The sequence below is a fragment of the Oreochromis niloticus genome, linkage group LG14, assembly GCF_001858045.2.
Source record: "Oreochromis niloticus isolate F11D_XX linkage group LG14, O_niloticus_UMD_NMBU, whole genome shotgun sequence".
In the NCBI taxonomy this organism is placed as follows: domain Eukaryota; kingdom Metazoa; phylum Chordata; class Actinopteri; order Cichliformes; family Cichlidae; genus Oreochromis; species Oreochromis niloticus.
The window spans coordinates 2,357,835-2,378,931 of NC_031979.2; the positions used below are offsets into that span (position 1 = coordinate 2,357,835).

A 21,097-nucleotide genomic window follows, 5' to 3' on the forward strand; every position below is an offset into this window, starting at 1 on the left:
ATGGCAAACGTGTTTGTCTGCGTGTGTGCAACAAGTCTGATTGTTTCCCCGAGCAGCAGGAATCAGCTCGAAAGGCCGCAAAGAAGAGAAAAGCTCGATTCCACCAATTAACACGACTCATAGCTCCAAGTGTGATATGGAGCCCAATATTCAGCTTCAGCCTGGAAAAGTGATTCACGAGTGAGCAAAGTTTAGCCTTTAACAGAATACATTTAATCACTGTGTTTAATGCAAAAAAATCTACATAGAAAAAAAAGAACTGAAATAATAATTATAATTAATTTGACCACAAAAACAATCATAAAACCTTTATTTACGCCTCAGCACACACTGCAGTCACTCACTTTAGGCCCACAATGCACTGCATCACAGCCAGATACTTGAACCTCATATTGTCCTGTATTATGTGCTTACAGTAGTTACGCCAGCTCCTCTGTCCCACTCTCAGAAAGTCGTTTCACTGAGCGATGGCTGGAAAAACTCAAGCATGTGGCTGCTAACAGAAAATGTTCTAGCAGGAAAAGTGCTCTCTTCAAAAATCAGTTTTGCTTCAGAAATAAAAGCCAACCTGAATTTCTGGATTATGCTGAGTTCAAATGAATACAATTATAGACAAAACTTTTTAAGAAATGCTATTAAAGGTGTTCAATAATTGAACACAGAATTACGCAACAGATATTTATTATTTAACATTTGCTGGAATTACAAAAACAATAATTACAAAATATTTACAATTTCGATTTCTGGGAAAGAAAAAAAAAGGTACAGCTTTTAATTTTGCAAATGTTTTCCAGCAAATTCACACAATAAAAATGTGATTGCAGGTAAAACCCAGCGATGCACATTAAGATGACATGGAGCCCACATTTGAACACATTCCTGTCTAATGTTGTGCTGCACAAACACCAACGTCAGATTAGAAGAAAACAGAATGAGTTTTAACTTTCAGACATTTAAACTTCTTTCTCCTTTTCCCTCGGCCTGAATTTAAATGTGATGTCTGACTTTGAAGCTGTTGCCAAGTTGCTTAAAGTATGTCAGTGGGTCTTTGCCAGCGAGCTGAAAGACACCTTGAGATTGGCCGAACAAAGAGGTCGGCGGGGGCCGCAGCACCCTGCCAGCCAACGCTGCCGCACCAGCGTGCGTGCGTGCGTGTGCGTGCGTGCCAGAGACAAAACTAAAACGAGCAAAAGGCCACCACCTGCATTGTTCGGCAATGAACAACAGCAGTGGCAGCCAAACCCTGCGGTGCTATACGCCCAGTCTACCCAGCAACAGAGGTGGTGTGTGTGTGTGTGTGTGTGTGTGTGTGTGTGTGTGTGTGTGTGTAAGAAAGGAAAGGGGGCAGGGGGGTCAACAGAGGTGAAGGAGTGAGAGGTGAGGAAGTGGCATGTCGTTAGCACTTTGTAATATCATGCAGCGTAAACAGATATTCCTCGCGAGCCAACAGGTAGCATTAGGCCTGTTTCACCACAGCAAACAGCAAACGGTAAACACGACAGGAAAAATCTGCAACCACACTGCTCAACATTACCAGCCTGAAAGCAAAGAAAGGGAAAAAAAGGTCCGAGGACACTGGTAGCACGATGACTTACCGATTTGTCTTTACGTTTAGTTTCCAAATGTTTCTTTTCTCTACTCTGCAGGGCCTACGGTGCTTTGGCAGAAGGTACGGGCAATCATTTCCACTGTGGCCCATCGAAAAGAAGAACAAAAAAAGCCTCAAACATGCAACTACAGTAGCACGAGCACCCTGAAAGGCAGCTCGAGAAGAGGGTAAAGAAAGAGTGAGACAAAAGAAAAAAGGCAAAGGGAAGAGAAAGTAGTGAAGGGGGAGAGAAGGAGGGAGAAGGAGAAAAGTGAGCGATAAGAGAGAAAACCCAGTTTTTCTTTTTGGTGTTTTTACAATTTTGCTTTAGCGCGCGGCAGCAATAAGAACTATACGTAAGCGAGAAGCCTGTAAATTCTACAAACTGCCTCCCTGCACTACGAGCAAATGACAAGCAGCATCTGTTTGTAACACGGCCAAGATCCCAGCCCTACGAAAAAGAAATTAAAGTGAAAAAAAGCCTTGATTTTCCTCTTTTTCAGTCTTTATCTGCAAAACTCTCCTCCTCTCTTTGACTCCCTCCCTCGCTCAGCTGAATAAGGCAAAACAGAAAAGAGAAAGGGGAGTGTGGAAAAGCAGCGAAAGGAAAATGCAGCCATGAAGCCGTCCTCCTGTCACCCCTGAACCTCTCCCCCTCTCCCTTTTTTCCCCTCCTCTTCCTTGCACACTCCTTCCTCCTCTTCTCCTTCCTCTGCATTTAAAAGCAGGGAGGACAGGAGAGTCCAGGTACAGCTACTACTCACTCAGTCCTTCTCTTCCCAAAATGCCCTACTACTCCGACACAAACACTTGGAGACGCACACACACACGCACACACACTCACACACACACACACACACACACACACACGTATCCTCGTCTCCCAGAGCGTCACACACAGCCAGAAGCAGACTAACTTGCATGCACGTACACACTCGTGCATGCACTAACAAGAGTGCACATACAGAAACACACACATGCACGCACACATTTCTTGGAAAGCTTCCCCGCACCAAAAACAAATACCAATCTTTAGTTAGCCTCAGCTGCGAATAGAAAAGAAGGAGTCATTTCGGGACTTGGCTCTGGTTTACCGAGGCACAGATACAGACCATTTCTCCATATGCCTGCCTTTCACAGCTCGGGAACAGCTCCAGATTTCACTGTATCATAATACTGCAAAAAATGTCCTCTGTCACTGATATCTTTTGATAACATGCAGCTCCAGTAATAAGAGCGTGAGAGTGGCCGGCACTGGGCGAACACTGGGAACAGGGGCTTGTTTGGCACGTTTTTAGTCTCAGAATGATCAGGTGCAGAGGTGCAGCTCTCTAAATGTTGGTGACAGCACATACACTCTGGTCCATTATAGGACATGAGCGGTTAGCAGCTGAATCGATACGGCACTCACAGGCGGAGAGATAGTTTTGAAATATGCACTCCCAACTGACAGAGGGCTGCAAGTTTGGGCTTTTTGCCACAAATTAAATTCAGGTAGAAGATGCAGATATCTTCAAGAATTCAAATGTAACAGTATCAGCTCCTTGAGACCCACTGAAAGCTTACTTTGTCACTGGTACTCTTTGGTGTTACAGACTGGCTGTTTTGGTAAACAGCCGTGTGCTGCATGCTGACATCACATCACAGGAATTCTGGGTATTCAAGTGTAAGAAATAGATTGTCCGAAAATAACGCGTCTGTGGATCTGATTACACAGTTTGTGGGCAGATGCTCAAGCACTCGACTACGCCAAACTTTTACCAATCCGCAGCCATATTTGATTTTATCATAGATATCACCCTGAAATAAGTTTGGTCTATTTTAGCGTTATTCTGTGTTGTGCCTTCATTTGATGGGTTTTTTTCACTTCTGCAAACAGCGCTAGTTTGTGCCACAAGAGGTCAACATTTAGTCGTCTCGCACTAGTTTCTCTGAAATTAGGAATTACTTCCTGTCTTTAGAAAAAACAAACAAACACATTATTCATAAGAGTCAGTCGTTTCAAGGTGCTTTATATTGTAAAAGCCTACAGTAACAGAGAGAAAACCCCAACAATCAAACTACCCCTTTTGAGCAAGCAGCTGGTGACAGTGGGAAGGAAAAACTCTCTTTTAAAGGGAAGAAGTCACCTGGTATTCCCTCTCAGGAAGTCTCCCATCCACATACTAACCTACCCTACATGGCTAAGCTTCCAACATTAGACAAGACTGAAAAACACTGAAAATAAGAAAAAAGGTGGCCACACTGTAGCAAAGTGTTGTCCCACTTCTTCAAACCAATTACTGCTTAAAATGTGACCATATAAAGTCCACGTGAGGACCACGAAGACTGAAGGTAAAGTTGTAGCTGTTTTTTTTATCAAGTCTGTGTACCAACCAGCTTCCTGTGAAGGTATCCGGCACTCAGATGTTAGCAGCAAATCCAGCAAGTCACGGACGTTTAAAGTCAAAGCCATTGCAAATCAGCACATTCCCCAGTAACTTCTCCATAGTTTATCCCCGGTCAGACCACTGTTACATGCCAAGAGCACCCCATAAGCCTCTCCGGTAGTCTGGTTACAACCACTCGGCTGTAATCAAAGTCACTAAAGACTTTACAAATTCTCCCACGGCCTGTTCGGTTACTCTTTACAAGATATTCAGTGTTATCTGCTTCACATGTGAGTGGCCATGTTCTGGCTCACAGGTGTGTACTCTATAATTCTGCTCTGTCTTTATGGACCTGTGCATTTGCAACAAAATCTCCCTGCCTTGCCTCCTCGCCCCTCCCTGAGCCTGGTTCTGCCGGAGGTTTCTTCCTGTTAAAAGGGAGTTTTTCCTTCCCACTGTCGCCAAAGTGCTTGCTCATAGGGGGTCATATGATTGTTGGGTTTTTCGCTGTATCTATTGTACAATATAAAGCGCCTTGAGGCGACTGCTGTTGTGATTTGGTGCTATATAAATAAAATTGAATTGAATTGAATTGAATTGAAAATCTTCCATGAGCTTATACATGTAGTCAAACTTACACTCACATTTGTAGTTGAATGTCTGGGAAATCATTAAACTGGTGAAGCTTGTAGCCATTGACACTTTAAAAAAGAAGAACATTCATACTACAGTTTATACATTAATACTTGCTGGCAGTCCGCAACTGATTATACCATTTAAAGTTATGCTGGAGGAAAAAAAAATCTAATTTCCACAGAGAGAGACTGCCTCAGTGAACACAATGTGCCTGTATTAGCATGGCTAATTTGCAAGCACAACTTTACATCATTTTATCAATTAACTTTCAGTTCTGACCAGACAATGAACGGTGGAAGATCAAATGTTCCTAGCTTATGTTTTACGTGATACCTCAGTAAGTTCGTTACACAGAAGGATACACTGTGAAGCTTGAACCTGTGGATATTCAATAACACGTGCTCCCATGGTCAAAAATAAATCCCCACGGTTTTGAATCAGGAGCACACAGCCACAGAAAAGCTGCCCCTCTGTACAGCATTTCTGTACTGTAGAAGAATTAAGGACATTAAGAAAGGACCCACAAGTCTTCCACTATGCAGCTATTACTGGATCTGAGAATCGACATCAGCTGCAGTCGTTTCTTTGGGGAAGCTGTGACCCAGCAGCTACTTTTTTGTTTTTTAAAACATAGTTAAATCTTCATACGGGGCTGCTAAATTTCCTAAATAAGTTTCCCAACGTACCCATTTCAGACCAGCGTTAAAGCCAAGCCCAGACAGGATAACAAACAAGCCAAGAACACAAGGAGTGAACCAGCTTGTTGTGCCCTCTGAGTGAGCCTCGACCAATTTGTCAGTTTCTGCTCTAATGATCTGCCGTCCATCCTTCGGTGGCCTCGACTTACCAACTTCAGTCCAATCTCTAGCATACAGATAACTAGCATGAAGTTTCCTTCAGGGAATAAAAACAAATATACACTTTCAACTCAAAGTAGATCTGCAATAATCTTGCTATAATGAAATTTGACTGTGTTGAGTTCATAAGATGTGTTTGCTGCAGTCCTGGTAATCCTTTCAAATTGCTTTTCATGCAGAAATGAAAGTTGTACGGTGCCATTTCAGAGATCGTGGATTATGGGTTCTGCCTGAAACGCACCTGATGAACCCAGGCCTGAGTCTCAGTGTCCTGGACTTCGAGCGCAGCTGACTGTAGCAGCTCTGCGCACACTTCAAGGTGAAGCGTTTTCACTTAAACAGCTGCTAATAGCTTCCATTCCATGCAAATTAGGATTCGGTAAGTATGCCGTTTTACATCTTTGTTCAACTTTACTGGCACTTTCTTTCATGCAACATGAGCCGAGAATATCGCCTTTTCCAAAATTCTGCGTCTGTACCCCTTCTGTCTTCTCTCCTCTCTTCTCCCTCCGTCTGATATTCTGCTCACGCACAACTGCGGCAGCCCTCCTCCAATCGCTGGCATTAATCCACACCTCAGACCCCCCAGACACACTGTCTGCTCTCCCACAATGCACCTCAGCTCCAAAACTTTCCCAGACACATTTGGCCTTCTCTCTATCACTTACCTCTCCCTCCCTCTTCAACCCCTTTTCTTTCACTCGGTCTCCCCGTGGCTCTTCATCGTCCAGTTTCATTCGCTCTGGCTCTTTCTTTCTCGAACTCTCTAAATTTCCCCTTTCTTTCCATCTATTCAGCCGCAGCCTGTCTGACAAAAGTATCTCCTAATCTTCCCCAGAGTCCGTTTGACATGAAATGGCGGCACTGCAACAGTCCGACACTGGCCGTCCTCACACTCGAGTAGAACTCGTCCACCTTGCTTGTTTTTTTCAAGTTTTAGATTTCACATTTGAAAAACATTTCAATGTGACGGACGTTGAGCAGACCGACAGAAAAAAGTCAGGTGCCATTTAAATGAGTTAGACCAAGATAAAATGATAACTAAGAAATTGCTTTTACATTTCTATTAGACTCAGTTTAGACAACAGCAATGAGTTTGTCAGAATCTATGAAAGGTTTATGGTTATGACCACTTTTATGATTGATTCTTCTCTTTATGATCCCCATAAAGAGAAAAAATTTGGCACAAGTTCTACCAAAAACAGATCCATCATAAAGGACACATCAACAACCAGAACATGATGGAGCCAAAACATCTCTCCAAACTAAACACAGAGGAATCCCTTTCTGAAATAAACGGAGGTCATGCAACTCTCTCAAAACAACATTTTTCATAGTTTTGATTTTCTGGCATTTGTTCAGTTATTTATTTAGTTTCCTCTTTCTGCTCTTCAAACCGACCAATCCCACCTGCCGGATCACCTGGTCTTCGCGTCTGCTCACCTGTTTGCACTCTGCGACTCAACCCTGTGGTATAAACCAGGACGTCTTCATGCCTTTGCTCCTTTTTTGTAAACCTTTGCTTGTACTTTGAATTCGGTCCTTTTTGCATTTTATAAATTAAGCTCGTCTGTTGCTTTTTACAGCCTGCCTTTTGTGTTGCTCTCTTGGGACCGATGAATGGAATTCCTATAAACTGACAATAGACGACAATGTTATTCACCAATGTGCTGAATGCCCCATTTTACATTTGTTTAGCGGCGGACTTGTGGTGGTGAAGAGAGGACGAATGTACAGGGATTTATTGGAAAGCCAGAAATAAGACATCAGCAGCTGTATCATAAAGATACAGAAACATTTATTTAAGAGATGTGAGTCAAAGTGTCTCCTGAGGACCATCAGGAATGAACTAATCAACTGTTTTCCAAATCCTTATTGGGATGCCAAGCGCCTTAACGCTCTTGCACTGCACGGTCACTAATTTACTAATTACTCACTCATTTTTTCTTTGGCACTCAGTAAAGAAAGACCCCTCTGCATTACTCAGCATCTGTTGGCTTGGCCTGGTAATCTCCCCACTGATGGTGTTTACTTCATACGGTTTTAACGTTTGTGTGATCTCGTTTGGCTCCGGTCTTGGGAATCTCGTTTCTTGCACTGGGAAGACAAAGCTAAGAGGATTGAAACCGAAGCTGCAGGCAGACATGATGGGAAGTGTAGATAGAAACTGGAATGAGTCAGTCCTCCTGAGAGACAGAGATTCATCCAAGACACAACTAATAATGAATGAAGTGAATTTTATTGTGATGAGATTACGACGGGCCATTCTGACCTCACCTTCACCCAACTTGGCCATAAAATATTTAAAAAACAAATGATGGATAATGCAAAATGTTACATTTCTGGCATCTGGTTTCATAAAGTTGTATAACTGAATTTGCACTCAAAGATTAAGACTCTCATCTTTTATAAAAAAGGACTTCTTTGTTTTCCTGGAAGAAGAAGAGAAAAAAAAGCTGGCTATCTGCCCACTCTGTCTTTGGCCCAGAAATTCCCAACCAGAGCATCCCTATCAACTATACAGCTGCATCAGTGTTAAATGATATAGTCTGCTCTGGGGTGACGAGGAAAAATGAGTTTTTAAGAGGAAAAAAAATCTCTCGTGCACACAGAAAGGTATTCACAAAAGCACGATTCGGTACCGCACTTTGTACTAAGATATAATGTAATGCAAACGAGCCGGATCATATCTGTCATGTTCGAGGTGGATGATGACTTGAGGACATCTGTGTCTATACAGCCTTTGTATATCAGCAAACAAATTCATGGGCCTAACCCTCCCGCACAGGCTTTGTTTGCCTTTCTTGCCGTCCTTTTGTTTCCTTCATCGTACCAAACGCTCCCTCGTTCTCTCCTCCTCCTCCTCCACCCGCCCCCTTCCTCACAATGATTTTCCCCTCTCTCCATCGCTCTGCCTGCCCTGCAAACATACTCCACCCCCTCCCTTCTGTTTGTGTCCTCATCTGACCCTTCTTGGCCTGGATCCCTGCCAGTGCCCATTCGGATCGGGCACAGCTGGTGCTGCCGCTGAAAGCCGAGCGCCGTTACCGCCACTGTGTATTGTCTGACAGACATCTTCATAATGCTTATAGCCCTGCTTCGCTCATTTTCACGGTCTCAGTGCATTCGTTGTACATATTTCTGTGTTACATTCCACATAATGATCCCATCCTTTCGAGGGTGAGCTATCTAATTGGATCTGCTATTCCTGAGGAAATGTGACGAATTAAAAAAGAGAAAGAAAATACAGTGAGAGTGAAATAAACACAAATGTGTCTGCCATTGCAAAAAAGGACAATACAAAGACAAGATGAGGAGAAGGGGCATTTGCACTCCTCTCGCTTCAATCGGTTGTCATGGGTCGATAAAGACCAGGAAGTTGAGGGCGTGTGCTTACGGCTGATTGGACAGCTCGCTTGGTGCCGATAAGCTCAGTGAAAGCAAAGGACTAAAATCAAAGTGTGCTGTGCGGACGAAAGCACAAACAAGCTGAGATAACACATGTCTGAAGCACAGTAACATCAAGTAAATGCTCATGTTAGGATCAAATGCAACAGAATGGTGCATGTGCACAGGTGATGATGATACGGTGATAATATGAGAATGTTTAGGCTGTATTGATTCTCAAAGGAAGTGCTATTTATTATGCTCCGGGGTCCATCCATGCCCATCAGCTAGCATCTGCAGCTCGAGCCTGTCAGAGAAACATACTAGACGTATGTTTGAAATGATAATTTAGTTTGTGATGCCAACCAAAGGAGCTGTGTGGTTCAGCTGGTTTGAGTTTTCCTCGAGTCCCTGAGCTCACTGAGATCAAGGCTTTCATAAACCGGATCCATTCTCAACCCGACCTCCTTCACATCCACAGAGAAAATAAAACACAATTAAGGTTTTCAATTTGAAATTTAAAAAAAATTGAAAAAGGTGACGCTTGAGGCCAGATAACAGGAACAGTTCTAAGACTTGATGACACTTCTTTCATCACAAATCACTGAGAATTCACAACCCTGATTGGCTCATGGATGAAAATTAGCTCGTGGTTTAGACAAAAAGTGGAAACTAACCACTAGGTCTGGGCCATATCATACCGTTCACGGTAATACCGGTATAATGTTAGGCAATGATAAGAAAATGAAATATGGCGATAGAATATGGGTAAAACGCGCATGCGCAGTGCCTTTGTTTACATACGCACATGGTGGAAAAAGCATGGCGGCGACGGAGAATGAGAAGGGCGAAAGTGGATCGTTGAATGAAACAGATGAACCAGAACTGGTTTGTAAAAATGCTGCAACTTCACTGGTGTGGAACTGGTTTGGCTTTCGTCCGTCAGATACACAACAAAGCACATTTTTTTTGTAGAACATGCAAGCGGGCCGTCGTTATTACAGTATTTTCCACACTATAAGGCGCTCTTAAAATCCTTTAATTTTCTCAAAAATCGACAGTGCCCCTTATGTATGAATTCTGGTTGTGCTTACTGACCTCAAACTGATTTTATGTGGCACACGGCGCTCAAAAATCTGTCAAAGTTGTTTTAGTGCGACTTTGCTAAGCTACGAAGCTGCACCGCTTGATGGATTGTCGGAGCATTACAGCTACCGTAGGCAGGAGCCTCGCGGAGTAATATTACCGTATTGTGTGTGTATAAGGAGCCCAAAATGGGTCCTGTTAAGAGACATGCTTGCGGTCACGCAGTAGAACATGGGAATAGAGCAGCTGTGAGAGAATTCAGCATTAATGAATCAATGGTACAGAAGTGAAGGAAGCAAGAAGACTGAGTTGAGTAAAGTTCGACTTCTCTGACTGTTTGGTTTTGCTTAATGCGCCTTATGGTCCGAAAAATACGTATTTGACTTATTTATTTGGCACACTGCAGTTTCATGTTGCAAAGCAGCTCTTTTGAACTTGTGTGGATATTATACATGGTTATGCTGAGGACATGTCGGCCCGTTTCCACTGGAAATGCCTTTTGGTTAAACTGTCAGTGAGGAATTTGCACTGTTACATTTTTATATAACTTTAATGGACATAAAAATCAGCTGCTTGTTTAAATAAAAATGAAATGATGGGTTTTTTGCACTAATAAAGTTGTGGAGTTCTAAAGTATTTTGTTTTTGTCTCGCGTCAAATATATCGTCAGCTATATCGCAAATTTTCAAATATATACCGTGATAAATATTTTTGGCCATACTGCCCCGCCCTACTAACCAGAGCTTTAAGCTAAGGTTACAACTATTTTAAATCTGGGCGTCAAAATAAATTAGCAGTGTAATGGGTGAAAACATAAACACATTGATAAGTCTGCCTCATGCTGAGAGAGCTGAGCAACGTTGGGCTTGATTTTGTAAGAAGAAGAGAGTGCAGAAACGGGAAGACGGCACAATACTGCAGGGCTAAATGTGGTCCTTTCACACCGAACGATCAAACTCACAAACATGTCTGAACAGATTGGACAGATCCCTTCAATGCAATCTACGAGGATGGTTAAATGTTTTCAGCCGCTCCAGGCAGTGTGAAACACAGTTTGTTAAAGGTTTAAGAAAACTCCTGTATACATTATTAAAATCATTTCATTCAGAAAATGAGTCCAACAGGTTTCAGGAATCAGTGTTTGGTATTTCCTAACAGAGGACGGAAATGTTGTAAATGATTCATATTTAATAAAAAGGGGAGAAACATGCAGGTTAAGCAGATTTTAGAGAAATGACAGCGTAACGACTTAAATCTCCATGGGTTTGTTTTTAATGATTGGCCAACAAAGTTCACATATGTGGACAAATCTGCCTGAGAGCAGAGCCGCTCAGACACAGCTGTATATGACCAATCAAATCCCGTGGTGGGTTTCACCACTGTCCAATGAATCAAAGTGACTACGTTTACTGTGGAGCCTGTTTCTGATCAGAAGTGTAACCGTGTGCAGAGTGAGATCCCTGCAGGTCGCAGTCTGGCGTGACAACACATCCAGCTCCTCTCCTGTTGAGCGCCTCCTCTGCACCCCTCAGCTGTAGCCAGCGGGTGCATTTTTTTTGTTTAACACAATGGGAAATCTCTCAAATTTCACCCAATCACAGCAGCTTTTAATTTAATGCATTTGGGGTTTTGGGGGTGGGGTGGGGGGTGGGGGTGCAGATCCTGAAAAACCCTGATATGTGAATTCCCATTAGTATGACTTACTAGTACTTTTGAATCATCAAATAAAACAAACATGAATAATGCCCTTAATGATAGACAACGATGCAGAGTTCACTGCTGTACCAACACTCAGCAGTCATATCTCTGTATCACTGCAGCAAGATGGCAGCTTCAAACATGGTGGGACCAACGCTGGAACAATTCACTCTGTTTCAAATTCCTACAACAACACATTGCTTTTAATTTAGCTTTACTGGCTAATTGGCTATAAAATGTAATCTAAAAAGTGCACATTTAAAAAAACCCTCACATTTTTGGATTATTACTACAAAGCTGTACTGTAACAGGAGTACTGTCTGCTTCACAGTTCATTCTAACTATACAGTATGCAGGTTTATTTCTATGTTTTACATACAGACCAATCACAATGCAGTAAACAACACACACACACAGTCATTGTTTTCTAGCTGCTTGACTAATAAAAACAAAACAAAACAAAGGACAAAAGACTATTTTAAATCTTATTGTAATTTTCCACACACAAAAGCAAACTGAACATCAGACTCTGTACCAGCTGCATGCGAGTCTCAGCACTTCTACTTAAAGTGGAATTTGAGCAACTGTAGCAAGTGGATGAAATATGTTTGCAACATTTTAAAAACTTCTTCCTGATCACACATTGTTGAATGTGTCCCCTCTGCAATGCTTTTCATGCAGTATGTTGAATTAAATGCAATGTAATGCAGTCACTCCACAGAAGAAACACTCATCTCTTCCACAGCGATTAGTTAAACTGATGCTAGTTGTTTCAGGTCTTGCATGTATAATAATGTTACCAGAGCCCAATGCACGGGTAGTAACTGTCAGTGGTGACAAAGATAATCAGTGTGCTGTTCCTATCGTAGCGTGTTTGGTTTGTGTGTGCTACAGTAGGTGAAACATTCCTGTGTAATGGTGTTTATTATATATACATATTTTTTCCTGGATTGAACATTTGTGGTTCAGTACATCACAGAAATGTTACAGAAATACAACACGTGTAATGAGAATGGTCCTAGAACATTTGTACTGCATTACATCGAAAGAAATATAGATTATGCATTTGTTTTATTGATTTTTTTTTTACCTACTTAAGATTAAATCAGTTCAACCCCCTGAGAAAGAGAATCATGGTACTACTGCATTAATATTTTGCAATGCTTTTCAGGGCTCGCAAAATCGCTAGCCCGACGTCCCGGGGCTAGCGATTTTTCCAGTCGGGCTACCAAAGTCTATCTCAGCCCTGCCCGTCGGGCTATCATAGGAAGGACAAATATGTGTCAATGCTTTTGCATTCTTTCGCAAATGTAGCTGAGTAATTATGTCATTGGCATCGATGAGCCACTGTCAATATGTGAAATAGAGTTTGAATTTGCGCTTCCTTTTTTTGGTTTTCACTTTCACTTTGCGATCGCGCAAACTGTGTATAGAGAGCGGCAGTATTGATGGTCACAGATTAATTGCGCACCAATTCCTCTGACATCGTCTTATCACTCATTAGCTACTATTCAAACGTGACAAGTGAAATCTCCCACAGCAAGCTTAAACATGTGAGAGGTTGATTGTGCAGAGAATCGCTGACCGTTATGTGAGTGCGTGTGTAAAAGCAGCAGGATATATATTTTAGTTCTGCTGAGCCAAATAAGACAAGTCAGGGTGAAGAAGGGGCAGCCAAAGAAAAACCGACCACAAAACGGAAAAGTTATGACAAATCAGACTATGAGGCAAAAAGAAAGCTCAGCTTTATGGTTTCATGGACAAAAGAATTTCTGTGGCTGGAATATGACGAGCTAAATAACATCATGTTCTGCCGGGTGTGTCGTGAGTTTCCCTCGATATCTGAGTCGACAAGCGCCTTTGTAACTGGGACCAGTAATTTGAAGAAAGACCCCATCAGAACCCATGAGAAATGCAAGAAATGCATTATTGCTCAGTCTGCAGTATCTGTCCCAGAACAAACAGCAATTGCAAAAAATATACTAAAAATAAACTAAGCACAAGAAGAAGTCCTGAAAAATCTGTTTAGAACAGCGTGCTATGTTGCAAAGAGTGAACCACCATTGGCAAAATTTGGCAGTCTTTGCAAACTTCAAAAAGCAGACGTCCCCGATCTTGGTTCCACTTGCCCAGGACTTAAGCGGAAATTTCAGATTGAGGATCTGACACAGACTGATTCATGTTCTACACAGTTCTTGCAAGGTCATAGAAATTTCTGTTCAATTAGAACCAAGTATTTGAGTTGATGATTGTAATTTTTATACAGTTGTCGTGATTGATGTTTTGTTTTCTTTACAATATTATACCTTAATGTATATTACTGTAAAGGAAACAAAACATCCATCAAAAAATTGTTCTCATGTTTTTTGTGGGCTACTTAAATTTATTTTGGGCTACCAAAAACTGAAGAGTGCCTGCCCGAAGGGCTACCAGGGATTTTGAAATTTTGCGAGCCCTGCCTTTAAATGTAAGACAAATATCAGTCATTAAAAATATTAATTTATTAAGGGACAATTTGGATAAAAAAAAACTACTATGCGTATAAAAACTATCTATATAACCTGCACTAATGTCTTTAATTGGTTATAAAGTTTAAAGCCCTGATTTACTAAAAACGTCAGCGCTGCACAGACCAATCATCTTCTGCTTATTCTGGCTGCTCTCTTCTCTAACGTCCTCCTCTGTCACACCAACTCTCTGCATTTCCTCCTTCTGTACATCCACAATCTTCCCTGTGGTCGTCCTCTTTTCCTCCTGCCTGGCCCTATACTCAACATCCTTTGTCCGACACATCGACTGAACACATCCAAACCAGCCTCGCCTCTCTAACTTTGTCTTCCAACCACTTGACCTGAGCTGCTCCACTGATGTACTCCATCCTTATTACTCCCAACCCAACGAGAACCTCAGGATCTTCAGCTCTGACCTGCTGCCTTTTTGTCAGTGCCACAGTCTTCAAACCATCCATCACAGTTTGTCTGACCAACATCTTCTTTTAACAATACATAAAAACAATAATATGTAGGCATTATTTGGAAGTAGAGATTTTCAGCCAGAAATGCTGAATTCAAACCTAATTTCAAACTCTTGAATGCTCTGAGACTACAGATGCTTTATGTTTGACTTCAGTCTTTGAAGGAAAAGCTGATCAGTGCTTGGAGGCAACAGAAAACAAGGGTTTTTTTCAGTGTGACCCAGTTGCTGTGTGAATCTTCCTTTTTTGTAGGATTCAGGATAACATGAAGTAACCGTGCCCTCCTCATGCCCTCCTCTGTTTCTTCCTCTTCTCCTCTGTCTTGTCCATTTACCAGTTCCCCCCTGTGAAGGACGGCTGCTGTGAGCTGACAGCCTGGCTGCCTGCCATTTGTTACTGTGTCTGTCGATTTTCCAGCCGTCCACCTCCCTCTCGTATCTACGCTCTGACAAATGCATGATGGGTATTAGCAGGGCGGTCACAAGCACAGTCTGCTTTGCTGCACAGCAAAAAAATGAATGCACGAGAGTGTATCTTTGCTTTTGTGCAACAATATGCTTGAAGATGAGGTTTGTCTGTGGCTTTATGGCCCTATTCTAAAGAGCGCGAGTTATCGCTGATTTGCACCGACATCTCAAATCTGTACCATCTTGAATCCATCTCAAAGTATAAAATAGAAAGATTCCACCAACAATCAGCAGCAGCACTGGCATTCATCAGAAAATACAAGGTGACATTTGGCCTACAAGTATGCTGTCAAAAATTCCAGAGAGCCAACAGTGAGGCAGTCTGGCACTGACCCAAGGAGAAGCACAAAGAAAAGTCTGATCATCAGCAAGGAGAGATCAGCGTTCTTTCAAGGCCATGGTACACTGTAGTGAGCCAGAGAAAAGGGTTTCAGAAAAGGAGGCAATCCGTTGATGCTATAACCCAACTAAGTGACCAAAGTGAAGCTTTAGGAGCTCTTTTTGTGTAACTATTTTGTTGGATGTGTTCTGAGATGGTTCTGGTGACTTCCAGTCGTTTTCACAGCCTCAGCGTAGTCCTACTGGAGGCTACGCAAAAGCTGGAGGAACCAAGATGAAGTTGTCTATCTGCACATCCTCTGATGATGTTAGTAACTTCCTCATTTTCCTAATGTCTGTTTAAACTCACCACGTTCACTTGAATGCCACCAAAATACCTCTGAACTGAAACGTACTGCAATCTAACAAAACCTTTCGGGTTAAAAGCAGATTCTTTTTTTCCAAACTGTCACTTTATTGCTAGTTTGTATTTGTCTGTCTTCAGAGCATTATTGATAGAAACAAAACAGTAGCAGTGAGTTTTTCCAACCTAATCAAACAGCCAAACAAGCTGGTCCTGGTCAAAGGAGCATCGATCCCAGACCTCGACAGGACTACTGTTACAATACAATTCAGCATCATTTGAGTCATGTGTGAATGATCCTGATGCTGTTGTTAGTACATTTGTAAATAAATAAATTAAAAAATAGATGATTCTAAAAACAAAAGTCAACTTTGGGCAAAGGAATAGAAACTCATCAGCCAAAATCTTGGAAAGATCAGGATAAAGTGAATGACACCCATGAATTCCATGTAAAGGTAAATGCAGCTGCCATGACATCAACATTGGACATTGGTTAGTTAGTTAAGTCTCATTAAGCCTAAAGAGAAGGATTTTCACCCGTGCATGGAAGGAGTCAAGTATGGCTCTTACTGTGGGGATACTGCTCTCTCTTTGGATGGTGACATCTCAGAGACTAAAACACACTTTGTATTTATATCGTTTTATGTCCAGTTTTCCTCAGTTAGCCAGTGAGGAGACTATCTTACATAAGATGCTATAATCAATAAGAGTTGAACCTAACAAATGAAACCATAAACTCATCAGGACAGTGTTTATTGATGTCATACTGCAAGGAACGTTTCTGCATTCAGATTTCCAAGTAATACCAGAGGAGCTGGCCCCTACTAGCCATGAGAATTATGATACTCCTGCATTCATGTTTCAGGTCTACAGTAGATACACCCTCTAATTAAACCTCAGATTTTATACTGACGATGTGGCACTTCCTGACTCGGCACTGAAAGTAGGCATTTGTAAAGACGTCACCTCAAAGTTGTTAAATGACAGTTTCACCATTCATGATGGATCATTATTCATCAAACGCTTCATAATGGGCAAAGTCTGTGAAGTGCCTCCTTTGGTGTATGCAAATCAGATCTGCTTTAATCACACTGTGATAAAGTAATGACTTAGTGGAAGGCTCTCACTAAAGCCTTGCCAGTAGCTCAGTGCTTCGGGCCACAGGATGTGCTGGGAGGTTGTCAGTGCACCAAACAGGTGGCCTCTAAAAAGAAGAGGAAACGAGGGGGGAAAAACACAGACGGCCAATTATTTGATGCTGACCCAAAACATCCAATCATGGTATGCTGCATGTCTTTGTAAAGAATTTTGTGGTTGTTTTAAACCTTTTTTCAAAGGTTCATGGCTAATAAGGACCATTCTGAAATTACTGATGATGCTTTAATTTGTCTAGTAAAACCTTCTAAACCTTGACCTGCAATTTTCTGACCTCATGTGAGGCATGATAATACAGTTCTGTGACTCCCCCAATATAATAAAACAATGCCAGCTTCAGGTGATCATCTTGTGCACATTAGACCATTTCCTGTGGCTGCTATTAGTCTGTTGTTCTGACCACTTGCCCATCTTGTGCGATTTTAGGATCCAAGTTTGAGGGTAACAATTAGGGCTGCCACAAACGATTATTTTGATAGTCGACTAGTCACTGATTATTTTTGCGATTATTCGACTAATCAGATCATCATCCATTGGACGTAAAACGTACAGCTTATTTCACCAGCAGCATCTGCTCTTATATAACTATCATTAGCTTACAGCTTTAAGTGTTTAAGGTATGTGCTAACCAAAAATAAAGACAAGATGATAGTTTATTAAATTTTAATGACATTTGTAGTTTGTTTGGTGGAGTTTACTCAGCCGTCTGCTCCTTGCTATCTAAAATATAACAGGACACCGGAGTATTTTCTCGAGCATCTCACACTTCTGATTCAGCTGTGTAAAAACTATAACTTTCATCTCAGCCAAACCAATTTACTCAGGAACAAATAAAATACTGAAAAAAGCCAAACAATAACATTTTTAAGTTATCTAAGTGACTTATATATCATGTTTAACCTGAGTAGCGAAAGACGGCGGTGGGTTTGAAAACGATTTGCCGAGTCTGGTGTTCTCACCAGCTCTAGTGAGCCCTCAACCCCGGCTCGCTATCGAGCTGGTGGGTAACAGACGTCTCCGAAAACGTTTTGAAAATATGTGATGTCTTGATAGACTGAGCAGATATTTGAGGTTTACACAGCTACATTCTTGCCTGAAAATATGTTAAACGTTTATTTTGTGACCCAGAAAGAATAATAAGAGTAATATTAAAACTAACTAGCCGCCGCCATTGTTGAAAACTGAGCAGGGCCGCGCTATGAATTATGGGACATAGCTTCTTCTTCTTCGGGGTTTAACGGCAGCTGGCATCCTTGTACATGCAGTGCTGCCATCTTCTGTTTCAGTCTGTCATTACACTCTTAAATCCTACTACTTACTCATGCGTCTTTTGGGATCTTATAAAGCTTCAAACGACGCGTCGACTATTAAATTAGTCGTCGACGTAATCGTGACTAGTCGACTAATCATGGCAGCCCTAGCAACAATAATCAACTTCTCTGAGAACTGAACCGACTTTGATGTGGGGTTAATCACCTGTGACGAGAGCTGGATTTCCAGCTATAACCCAGATGCCCAAAAGACTTTTCAGTACACGGTTTCCAAGCATAAAGACAGCACATTGTGGCACATCCCATTGTGCGCTGACAACAACAGCACATAAAGTCCATACCAACACCATCTTCACTCAAAAACCATACTGGCCCAGTATGGCCTAGGATGGTGACTGCATCTTCTGCGTATAGGGTAGAGGTAGAGGACTTGTCCCGGGTGCAATCTGGTGGAATCTGTCTCCACCTTCAGGCTTCTGGGCACCCACATCTCCGCCGATTTCACCTGGACCCACAACATCAACAGCCTGGTAAAGAAGACCCAGCAGCGGCTGCACCTCCTCCGTGTCCTGAGGAAGAATAACCTGGACCAGAAGCTCCTGCCGACCTTCTACTGCTCCTCAGGAGAGAGCGTGCTCTCCTCCTGCCTGTGGCCACTACTGAGAACAGGGCAGAGGGTAATTAACACCACCCAAAAAACAATGGCTGCTGTCTCCTGCCTCAGAAAAACCAAGGCCATCACAGGTTACGCCTCGCACCCCGCCCACCACCTGTTTGACCCGCTGCCCTCAGTCAGGTCCCACACCTCCAGACTCACTAACAGCCTCTTCCCCGGGTCATTCGGACTGTGGACAAACACTATCGCCCCACACCCCACCCACCCCACCAAGCTGAGCCACGGTCTAAGTAATCCTCATCACTCAGCCCACTCACACACGGACTCTGTTCAGACCAAGTCTTTTCTTTGCAGCCTGTTCTCGAATGTGTGTCGTTCTCTTGTTTTGTACATTTCTCCTGTTTACTTTTCATTCCTGATGACTGTTATTTATATTTTACTCACACAGTTGGTGTGGAGCACTGACAATAAAGGGCTTTTCTACTCTGTTCTATTCTAAGCTCTCACAACAATCATGCACTTGATGAATCTGATTTTAAATTCTGTTTATGTTCTACAATAATACTGACCAACAGTAGTTTGAAGCCTAATATCTGGGCATTAGCATATGTACATAGGTCACTATGTTATTATGCTGCGGGACTGAAAGTACTGACTTTACCTTACTGTGTGTGAATGTGTGTGTGAATGGGTGAATGACTGGTTGTGTAAAGTGCTTTGGGGTCCTTAGGGACTAGAAAAGCGCCATATAAATACAGGCCATTTACCATTTACTGTACAACCAGGTGAAGCTGAACTTCCCTCGGACAGCTTTAACCAAACTTACAGCCAAATGTTGATATTACAGAATCTGTAGGCCTCACCACTGGCACTGATGCTGAGGTTGTATCTGCTTGTAATGATGCAGCTGAAAAAGCAATGATGCAGTGAATGATGCTGATGGTACGGGCAATGACTGACTAACTCCACAACAAGGTTTCAAAATGTATCAGTAAGACAGGCAAACTTCAAGATGTCTCTGTAAGCCCACAAGAACCAGCGATTACTTCCTGTGAATCTGCTGCAGCAAAAACTGTATCACTCAGATCAGAATCAGAATGCTTTATTAGTTGTTATCAGCTTTTTCAAATTATTCCTATATTTTCTGCCACCAATCCGTTTACAATACTTTTAGGCACAGAAAAAAATTAAAAATCTGATTATTTAATTATTTAACTGCTACTATGAGTCCACACAGGTGTGATAGACGTCTGAGATGCTAGCTTTACCGGCACGGTCGACATTAGATTCATTTTCGTTAATTATGTAAAGAACTTCCATACAAAAGCTTTTATTAGCTGTTTATATGGTAACATCTAATCCCGGTCTGACACCTGGTAGTTTGTGGTGCACTCATCTATTTTTGTTTGTTAAAGGTGGTCAGCAAACAGGTTTCAGGTGCATGACTGCCACCTGCCAGCAGTAGTGATGTACTGCATTCTATTAGGTACTGACAAAAAATGAAGGAAAATATATATTTTACACAAATAGTAACATTTATATAATAAAAAGAATATCCCACCTATCTAGATTTGAACTAGTCTGTATGAACTGATATCAGAATCGGAATCAGCAAAGGACAAGAGTCTGTCATCCGCGTTCATTTGACCAATCATCGAGCGGGCTTTGAACTTTATTTTTTGTTGTTGTTTTTCTAAGCTGCTCAAAAGAAATCAGCTATTTTTCTGAAATTTCACTGTTTCACTTCTACCAGCCAACGTTTAAAACAGCAAACACCATCTATGTTTGAAGTTAAAGAACGTTAAACATGAGTCTGTAATAATCAACAGCAGGTCTAGTAAGGTTATAGTAGCAAAACAACAGTGAGTTATGTTTTCTTTAAAATAAAGCTCTTAAGTTCTAAAAATAATATTTTTATTTAAAATTGTTCATAACATTATTAATTACTAATAATATTAAAATCTACAAATCAAACTATGAGACGTTAATGTAAAGTTTTCAGGTCGTATCCCTCCATCGCTGCATTCGACCACACAACTGAAACACTCGGGTCATACTCATGTTTACCTTTCTGTCTTATTTTTACTTTGTGCTGTAAAGCTTCAGTGATTATAAGTTAACCAATTCAAAGATTTGAGTTGGTTTGTAAGCTACAGCCCAAATAATGGCACAGAGTCTGTTTTGTATTGTTTGTTATGGTGACATGGGGATATGCTATATTAATTATTTTCTGTTCTTTCTGAGTTAGCTGGCTGCCGCTACAGTCCTTCCTGGTTCGGGTGAAAGCGGAGGGTGAGGGTGGGGCTGGTTT

General features: G+C 41.8%; 1 long non-coding RNA gene across 5 annotated transcripts in view; it reads right to left on the bottom strand.

The window, feature by feature from the left end:
* The window catches only part of LOC106098841 (uncharacterized), a 73,018-nt gene that overhangs the window by 12,500 nt on the left and 39,421 nt on the right, over positions 1-21,097 (bottom strand). For 2 of the 5 annotated variants that reach the window (XR_003213802.1, XR_003213798.1), the window contains exon 1: positions 1,596-3,648. The exons of 2 other annotated variants lie outside the window; for them this stretch is intronic. This is a non-coding gene — a long non-coding RNA (uncharacterized LOC106098841). Of the gene's footprint in view, positions 1-1,595; positions 3,649-21,097 lie in introns of those variants that run through there. One more of the 5 variants, XR_003213803.1, reaches the window with a different exon arrangement.